The sequence below is a fragment of the Triticum dicoccoides genome, chromosome 1B (assembly GCF_002162155.2).
Source record: "Triticum dicoccoides isolate Atlit2015 ecotype Zavitan chromosome 1B, WEW_v2.0, whole genome shotgun sequence".
Lineage (NCBI taxonomy): Eukaryota > Viridiplantae > Streptophyta > Magnoliopsida > Poales > Poaceae > Triticum > Triticum dicoccoides.
In genome coordinates, this window is record NC_041381.1 from 445,308,371 (window position 1) to 445,317,795 (window position 9,425).

General features: G+C 41.9%; 1 pseudogene; it reads left to right on the top strand.

Moving 5' to 3' along the window:
- The first annotated feature begins 1,450 nt into the window (after positions 1-1,450).
- Positions 1,451-9,425, top strand: part of LOC119340194 — a 25,773-nt pseudogene continuing 17,798 nt past the window's right edge.

The window sequence follows — 9,425 nt, forward strand, 5'->3', positions numbered from 1 at the left end:
CGACGGAGCTCAAAATCTCATAATTCGTGAATACTGTTTGAATTTTTGTCTTTTGTGCTTTGTCTTTTTTGTATTCACGCCAAATTTGTATTTTTATTTATGCATAAATTTAAATTTGATTTTTCGAACACTATACGTGAGATTGTAGACACATATAACTTGTCTATTCTTGAAATTGTTTTTATTTAAATTGTAACTTTGTTTGCACAGTAGCACCCATATTCTCGTTGAAAGGAAAGTGCGCTATACCACGTTTCAGCCCACTAGGATAATGGGCCTAGGCCCAGCTCAGTACTCCACATTTCATTCCCCCCACTTTGTCTCGAAAAGAAAACTTTCGTTTCCCCCACTAGGGTTCCTCAGTTCCATCCTTCGTCACGGCAAATAATTTGGAAGGCCCTGAAGTCATGGGTGCTCGGCCTCACTACAAGAGATCATGTACACAGATACATATATTTCAAGCTCTTTTAATTACCGTGATAAAAGCATATACCGCATAAAAGGGAGAACATACAGGTCTTCGAGTGTAAAATTCAATGGAGGGCCGTCTGTTTAAACATGTTTTTAGGGATTTGTTAAAATAATTTACAAGGACCACTTGTCATTTCACTGTTTGGGCCTGCTTTGTTTCTTAAAATTCAGCTCCGCTCTTGAAAACACAAGCCAAACGGGATAACTTCATAATATGCCGCTTCGCAAAAAACAAATTAGAATTTGGGGTCCAATTCCCTGTTTTTTGTGAAGCTCTTCGGGGGATGCTTCAAAAAACTTTAGAAACTAGAGTCGGGGGAAAATTACCCACCCGTGCCACCAGTAAATAGATACCCTTTATTTCTTCACGCGCCAGCCAGTCAAATAGATCCTTTCCACCAGATTCCCATTCTTGAAGCTGGAGTTAACTGGAAACCAAAAATTCTCTTTAGTGGAGCTGCAACTCCTGTGTGAAACTGCTTCAAAGAGAATTTGGTGGAGTAAAACTCATTTTCGTGGAGCGGAGCAGTTGCAAACAGGCCCTAGATTGATGAAGAGTGCCTAATTGCATGGATGAGCCCACAACAACCCATCAATTTTGTGACCCAGTTCAAAAAAAGTTCATGGGAAGTTTCACAAATAAATTTAAATGGACTAATTTTGTAGGCCCCCGGCGAGCGCGACGACGAAACTCAAATCTCATAAATTATGAACACTGTTTGAAATTTTGTCTATTGTGGTTTGTCTTTTTTATTCACGCCAAATTTGTATTTTTATTTATGCATAAATTGAATTTGATGTTGAATTTTCGAACACTATTCGTGAGATTGTAGACATATAACTTGTATATTTTCCTCGCAAAAAAAACTTGTATATTCTCGTAGTTGTTTTTATTTAAATTGTAACTTTTTTTGCCTAAGCCCAACTCAATACCCCACATTCCGTTCCCCCCACTTTGTCTCTGAAAGAAAATTTTCGTTCCCCCCACTAGGGTTCCTCAGTTTCCTCCTTCACCGCGGCAAATAATTTGGAAGGCCCCCGGCGAGCGCGACGGCGGAGCTCGGTTTCCCCTCACCAGGCGAGACGACACCACATTTTGCCTCCCCACTCTCCTCCTCGATGCTGCCGCCGGAGAGGGAGATGGCGCTAGCAATCGGGTCGCGGCAGCTCACGGTGCTGCGGGAGTTCCGCCCGCACGGGCTCGCCGCCGAGGAGGCCGACGGCGGGGGCCCCGAGGCGCGGCCGCTGCAGGACTACGACTACTTCCTCTTCGACCCCTCTGTCGCCGCCTCCCCCGCCCCTGACCCCGAGGACGAGGCCGCCTCCTCCTCCGTCGCCGACGGCGACCACGAGCTCTTCATACGCGGCAACCGGTACGCCCCCCCTCCCATACTCTGTCCCGTGACTGCACATCCTGTTGGAAAGTTGGAAATGAAGAATTAGTATGTCTTAAGGAACATCGGGAAACCATTGCTGAGCTCCAGTCACTACTTTGCTACATAATCTGTTTAGGTAGTCGTAGCCCCACGGCTTTGCTTTTCATTTTCTATCATGGCTTCTTTGAGAACACCAAATCATTTTGTTTTTAAACTGACCGGGAGCTCCCGCATTCACCAAACAAGGTCATGGCACTGGTGTCGGTCTTTCTCAGGATTTGAGTTCAGGTTGGTGGGAGGTTAAAAAGTCTCCACACCAGCAGGCTAATTTCCTGTTCCCAACACCAAATCATTTTTTTCGCACTTGTTAATCAAGCACTAAGAGCTTGTGTGCACAGTGATGGATTTCTTCGAAAAGCGTGGCATGAACCTTGCCTATCCTAGCAAAAGACTGCTATATGTGCTTGCATCTCCTCCATACCAAAGGGATTTCATCTGCTTGTTTCTAGTTAACTAGATGAAAACCCATCAAAAGAGCTTTCATGTTGCTCCAATTGCATTAAATGGATGCCAAACTTACTTAAACTTGTTATACTCTAATTGGTCTTACATTTTGTATATGTTAGATTCTTTTACAGTCAGTAAGACCTGTTTATGTCTCTCCTGTCTTGTAGGATTATATGGAGTACTGGTTCTCGAGTTCACAAAAGATACGCTTCTCCAAATACAGTCATAATGGTACGTTGATTTTGTTGTCTTCCTTGTTTAACAAATTACAGTCTTCCTAGAATTTTCGCATATACTTCCTCTGTCCCAAATTATAAGACGTTTTTCGGAGGTAGTAGTTGTTTATTTCTTGTCCGAATTAGAAATAACAAAGCTGAACTGGCAATGACTGACACTCAAACCCTCTGCTGGATGTGGTTCTCAATGCAATGTCCCCTCCAATGTACTTCATCCGTTTTTTTATTACCAGCATACTTATATATTCAACTTTTCTTCTGGATCTCAATTTTTTTCCAATGTTAAACTGTCTACTAAAGAAGGAGATACTCATCAATTAAGTTCTATTCCACACCACTTTTAATTAATGATGGACGATGGAAATTGAATTGTAATCATGCTGCTTACAATAGGTGCTCATTTTCGCATCCTAACCTGAAATGTAGGCCTGCTGGTGTCGTATGGAGGCACTCAGTGATGCCCTTCTGTGCGTTCTTCAAGTTGATACTTTATCTATATATGATGTAACTGGTGAGACTATCTTGTTTTACTATAACGCTGAATGGCATAGCACTGAACTGTTTAATACTCTCGTGCTTATAGTATAAACATTTTGTGTTGCAGGCGAGGTTGTTAGTATTCCACTGCCATATGCTGTTTCATCAATATGGTCTCTTCCATTCGGTATTCTACTTCAGAAATCTTCTGATGGAGGCCGCATGGTATCATCCTCTAGTTCACTGCTAAATGCACGGGATTTAACTCGTCCTAACAAGGAATTTGGGTTGAACTACAATGTTGCATGCCAAGCCCAAACGCCGGAGTCGACCAATAAATCTGATGGGACCATTATTTCTTCTCATCTCATTTTGAAACATCCACTTGAAGTGCCTCAGGTATATTTATGAACTTACTTTTCCTTATACTTCATGTACACTTGGTGGATTGTCAAGGGATTGATTTCTCTCCCTTGAGAAAAGGGATTAGTTGGTAACTACCATTATGTGAAAAATACAAGGGTGGACATAGTTACTCATGGGATAGCATTTTAGCAGGGAATTGCTGCCTATCACATCAGGGCATGTGCAGACCGTAGAAATTTGCTACCTGATCCATAGATTATTGGCTGGATGGCTTTTCATAATTGTCATCAATAAGAGTATGATCATTTTTTTACCGCCAATGCTTTTTCGTTATGTAATCGATCAACCACTTTCAGGCCACATATTTTGAAGAAAGGAGCAGATTAAGTATGATGAAAGATTTTGATGAAAAGACTATATGGACTAGTGATAGAATACCTCTAATGGCATCATATCATAAAGGTAGTGTTTTAGGCTTCTTGAGCTGTACTTTTCCGTCTTTTTATGGCCGGATATGCATTTATGTTTTCTTGTGCAGGAAAATTTCGGCATTCTGTTTGGCAAGTTGATGGTGCAACTTACCAGGAAGCAATGGATGATAATGCGATGTTATCAATTCCCCGTGATATTTCCCAGCATAAGTTTGCATTTCGTAAGATATGGCAGGGAAAATGCTCCCAGTCTGCTGCTAGTAAGGTTGCTCCATTCTAATTATATGTTTAAAAAAATCCATTTGTGTCATGCTTTCTATCTATAGCACATTTTTCATCTTTTTTCTCCTTTTATTCTTTCCTGTATGCTGACCTTGCTTTGAAAAGATCTGCCTTATCAGAGCTCAGAAATTACCCATTTTTCTTAAGTGCTGGTGTAATTTCCAGGCATGTTATTTTATTTATTTTCTGCGTGATTAAGTAGTTGAGTTATATATATCCTTTTTGGTGCTGTTAAGAGCATTGATCTAAAAGGGGTACCTGTAGGCTGTAGTGATCATCTTGGTATATACCAAATTAGTGCACATAGCGTACCTATCTTGCAACATGATTCAACGTACCAAATTGAGAAGAAGATCTGGACATGAAATATAATATGATTGAAAACGACAGTTCTCTTTTCTTTTTTGAATGTTTATACATCCTAGTTTTGGATTAACTAATTGTAGATGTGTATTAAGTAAGGATATTACTTAATTATTTCATCTTTATCTGCTTCCTCTAGTGTTCACTATATCCTCTATCCCCTTCCTGCCATTATAAGAGCTCATATGACACATGACTTAGTTCTGTTTCTGCTGAGCAAATATTTACTCAACTGTAGTTACGGTACAAATTTTCTCACACCCAAAAGGCTTTAGTTTTTTTTTTTGCAATTAAGCATGTCAATATTATTTATTGTGGTCACTTCTATTATGTACTGTTTGACTTTATGTTATTGCATTATAACTATTAAGGATTTCGTTATATTTTATCAACATCGTGTTTTTAATATAGCATGTAAATGGTTCTGCTGTATTATGTTTCTGCAATTCTTGTATAGTAATTTTAACCTTTCCTTTCTTAGTGTGTAGTTATTTATGACCACTTAGATCAGTTGGATGAATAGGCCGCCCATTTTCCTTGGTGTTTGTTGCATGCTTTATAAATTTAATTTAAGAGAATAAGAGACATCAAACCTGTTTAGCTCATGGTTTATCTCTATCTCCGCAGTTTCCTTTTTCTCCTATGTTCTACTTTGTGATATTTGCAGTAGCAGCATCTTTTGTTTTGTTATTACTTGAAATTGACTTCAGTTGTTCTTACCAGGTGTTCTTGGCAACTGATATTGATGGGATGCCAATAATTTGTTTTTTACTTCATGAACAAAAAACATTACTTGCTGTAAGGATTCAAGCAGATGAGTCTAATAAAGAAGCATTTGGCGATATTATGAGTTGGAACATTCCTGCATTTGCTGCTGCACCAGTTGTCGTAACTCGCCCAAGGTAGATTTTAGCACATGGTTTTGGATCCTCAATCGACTAGTATTAATATTACTGATTTGTACCTTGCAGGGCACGGGTTGGACTCCTTCCCTTTACAGACATCCTAATTCTGACTCCTGAGAATGATCTACTTCTTTATGTATGTTTTTTTAATAATTTTCTATATATGTATATATTTTCTGTGATCACACTGCAAGCATTGCACTTCTTTTTTTAATCACATGGATATGATTATAAAGTCAACTTTCTTCTGTTTTTATCCTCCTACCGTGAATGATGCCTAGCTGGGACTATTGATGTTATTGTTTAACATTCCGTCATTCACACACTTGACTTTTGGACCTTCCGGTCTGAGGTGAATGTTGAAATTTTACTCAGTAGGCAAGAGATTATGAAAGTGACGAAGCCTCATTGCTTGGTTATCGAACATAATACCTTTTGTTGGCTTGTCTGACAAATAAAATACTTCCAGTGTAAATGTATCATGGTCATAAACTTTAATGAAAAAGGACAATGCTAGGACTTCCACAACGTCACTCTCCCTCAAGTCTCTTTTCAAGATGTAATTTTAAGCATATTTGTTCTTGTTAGGTTGCATTGCTTTTTCAGATCTTGTCATCCAGCAGCAGTTCGTATATCAGAAGTAATTCTTACCCCTGTTATATGTGAAGTGCAGTCTGGAAAGCAGTGCCTCTGCAGCTACAGTCTTCCTACTGAATTTGGAAAGGGTGTCTTCTCAAATTATGAGCTAAATTCCGAGGTTAAAAAATTGTACTCTAGTGTGAAGATCACAAGCATAGCAGATGCTGTTGAAGGTCGTGTAAATGTAACATGCAGCAATGGCCTGGTAGGTTGTCCATGTACCCCTCCCCTCTGTATTTGAAGCCAAAATTATTCATTTGGTTTTCCAAACACATATTTGTCTAGCACTATGCTAGTTCTCCTTTTCTTTTACTGTGCAATTAATATTATTTAGAAGCTTATCGATCTTTAGCCGTGTGTTGGTTATATGTTCTGCAGAGCTTTTGGATTTCTTATGTTCCTTTATTTGTTATTTCAGCATGTATTTTCAGTTTATTTAGTAAATCATTTTGGTAATCTTGCTTCTGGTAGAAGCTTGCTAGCTTCCACGCTAGATCTTTAGGTGTGATGTGCATGATATTTAGATTTCTGTATGGTTGCGCTGTATATTATACAATGGAGAAATAGTGAAATACTGATGCTATGTGTTTGGTACTATACACGCTCCATCACCAGTGAAGGGTGTCAGGACCCATAAGCTGAACCACATAAACCATTTGCCAAAGCATGACATACTGCATCATGGTCGCCATGCCTATAGCACCGTGGGTGTCCTTAGCCCAAGATCTCGATTGCTGTTGCCACTTCATTTCTTGCGCCTACACTTAGGCATCATGGTATATCGTCGATATGATTCAGACATAGCCAACAAACTGTAGTGCAAGCCCCATCCATGGTAGATCGTGGATGCCAAGTCCCCTGAGATGGATAGATGGATTGCTGCATATCTTGCTCCAGTTGACATGACAATGCCCACAGCTATCCTCTGTTGATCCTATTCAATCTGCTCGAAGTTTCTCTAGGGTGAAGACTTAGCAAGTAGCAACTAGTGGACTGGGATGGTTGAGAGAGCTGATTTCAGTAGTGCAAGGCACGATACCTTCAGGTGGGCAGTTTGTTCGCTATGCAGTCAACAAGGCCTTGCTGGAAGAGGACATCCAACATGCCGACATGGGAGCTCCTAGGTACTTGAGTTGGAAACCAACAATCTGGCGCTCAAAGAAGCGAGTGATCTCCTCTATCTTGTCAACGTCGCAATTGGTGGGTTTAGCCAGGCTCTTGTCGAAGTTAGTGTGGAGGCTAGATGCATTGCCAAGGAGCTTCGAGATCCCTTTGGTGGAATGAGATTGTCACTTGAAGTGTGACAAAATAGGACCGTTTGTTGTGTACATATTACACTCATCGTGATGCCGTGTGTTGTGAGCTGTTGCAGCACGTTGGCTGTTGAAGTGTATATGTTTGCCTAGCCCTGTCCATTAATTCGAACTTTTGGTTAAGTTGGCTATTGCATGAAGCTTAACATGGTATTAGGGCCTAAGGTCTTGAGTTCAAGTCTTGGCTTTTGCAATTTATCTAAAAATTGTGTTTCCCCCTTTGTGTCCACGTATAGGCCTCTTGAGCTATACCTCTGAGTCTATTCACGTGTTGACTTCCAGCGTCACACGTGAAAGGGATGTTGAAGTGTATATGTGGATTCCCTTGCCCTTTCCATTAGTTCGGACTTTTGGTTGCATTAGCTAGTGCATGAAGCTTAACATGGTATTAGAGCCTAAGGTCTTGAGTTCAAGTCCTGCCTTTCATAATTTATCCAAAATTTGTTGTTACACGTAGTCATACCTTTGAGTCTATTCATGTGTTGACTTCCCGTGTGACACGTGAAAGGGGTGTGGAAGTGTATATGTGGATTGTGTAGCCCTTTCCATCAGTTAGGACTTTTGGTTGCGTTGGCTAGTGCATGAAGCTTAACATGGAATCAGGACCTAAGATGAGTTTAAGTCTTGGATTTCGCAATTTATCCAAAAATTGTTGTTGCCCCCTCTATATCCATGTATAGGCCTTTTAAGCCATACCTCCGAGTCTATTTAGGTGTTGACTTCCTGTGTCACATGTGAGATGGGGTGTTAAAGTGTATATGTGGATCACCTAGCCCTTTCCATTAGTTTGGACTTTTGGTTGCGTTGGCTAGTGCATGAAGCTTAACATCGGGAACTCATTAACCCACAGGCTGAGCAAGTCGCGACACCTTTCATGGTGTCAATGGCAAATATACATTACAAGCTGGCTGATGCTTAGAGTTTCCCAAGTTGTTCCTTGCTACAAAGCATGGATACGGCAGAATCTGCCGATTTGCTGTCCTAGTACGGCGGGATACGGCGACACGCCAGGATACGCCGGGATACATGTATCCCGCAGTATCCCATGATTTCCAAATTTTTTTTTTGAAAAAGCATGGATACGGCTGGGATACGGGAGGCCCAATAATAGCCTCGGCCCAATACAAACCCTTGTACGCACGCACGCCACATAACGAACGACCCTCCTAACCAGCAGCGAACGCGCCGCCGCCGCCGCCGCCTGGACTCGACCGTCAACCACGCTCGAGCAGGTAACTCCAAGGCCAGCAGCCTCTCCTCAGCCTCTTCATCTTTGCGACATGATTTCCTTCAATTGAGAGGCTGCTAATTGCTTCCCCATGTTGTGCTCGCTTGAATGATTTCTACTTGTTTCTAGAGAGCATGGCATCAGGGAGCGCCACCCCGGGGCCACCCGTCCGTGGGTGAGATCAAAGGACAGCCTGGTCCCTGGTGTTCGTAGTTCCAAATATCCTCTGTGGGATCCAGACCCAGCAGTTTCTCATTGTTTTTTCTGTTTTGACTCTGTATATTTCTTATTTATTTTATAAATACTCACCGTATCCCTGAATGGCTGTTTTTGAAAAATGCCGTATTCCGTGTCCCCCCTGTACGCGTATCCCTGTCTTTCCATCCCCGTGTCCGTGCTTTTTAGGTTCCTTGCGGGGAGAAAGTGCATGGCAGAGAAGCCTCTTGCGGCTTTGGCCCATACATGAGTGTCCCATGGTGCCTGGATGGAGAGCAGGGTCGCGGCCAGTCATGGGCGGATGGACCCAATGGGTAGTTTGGTGCGCTGGGCACCCAACTGTGTTGCACCCAGCCGTGTGGTGGTCCTCAGAGCTGGACCTGTCGCTTTCAGCCGCCTGAGCGTCATGTTGGCCAGTCTTTCCTCTGCACAGTGGTCGGCAGCTACATTCCTTGCGCTTTGGCATCTGCAAATCATCATCATCTACATCGTTCGACAGAGGTTGTAGGAATGTGGTGGACCCAAAGCCAAAGCCAAGTCACGCGGTTGCCGGCAAGTAAAGTTCGCCTGCCATGAAAGCCTTTAACAGAGCCAGTTGTGGCAGGAGGTTACAGG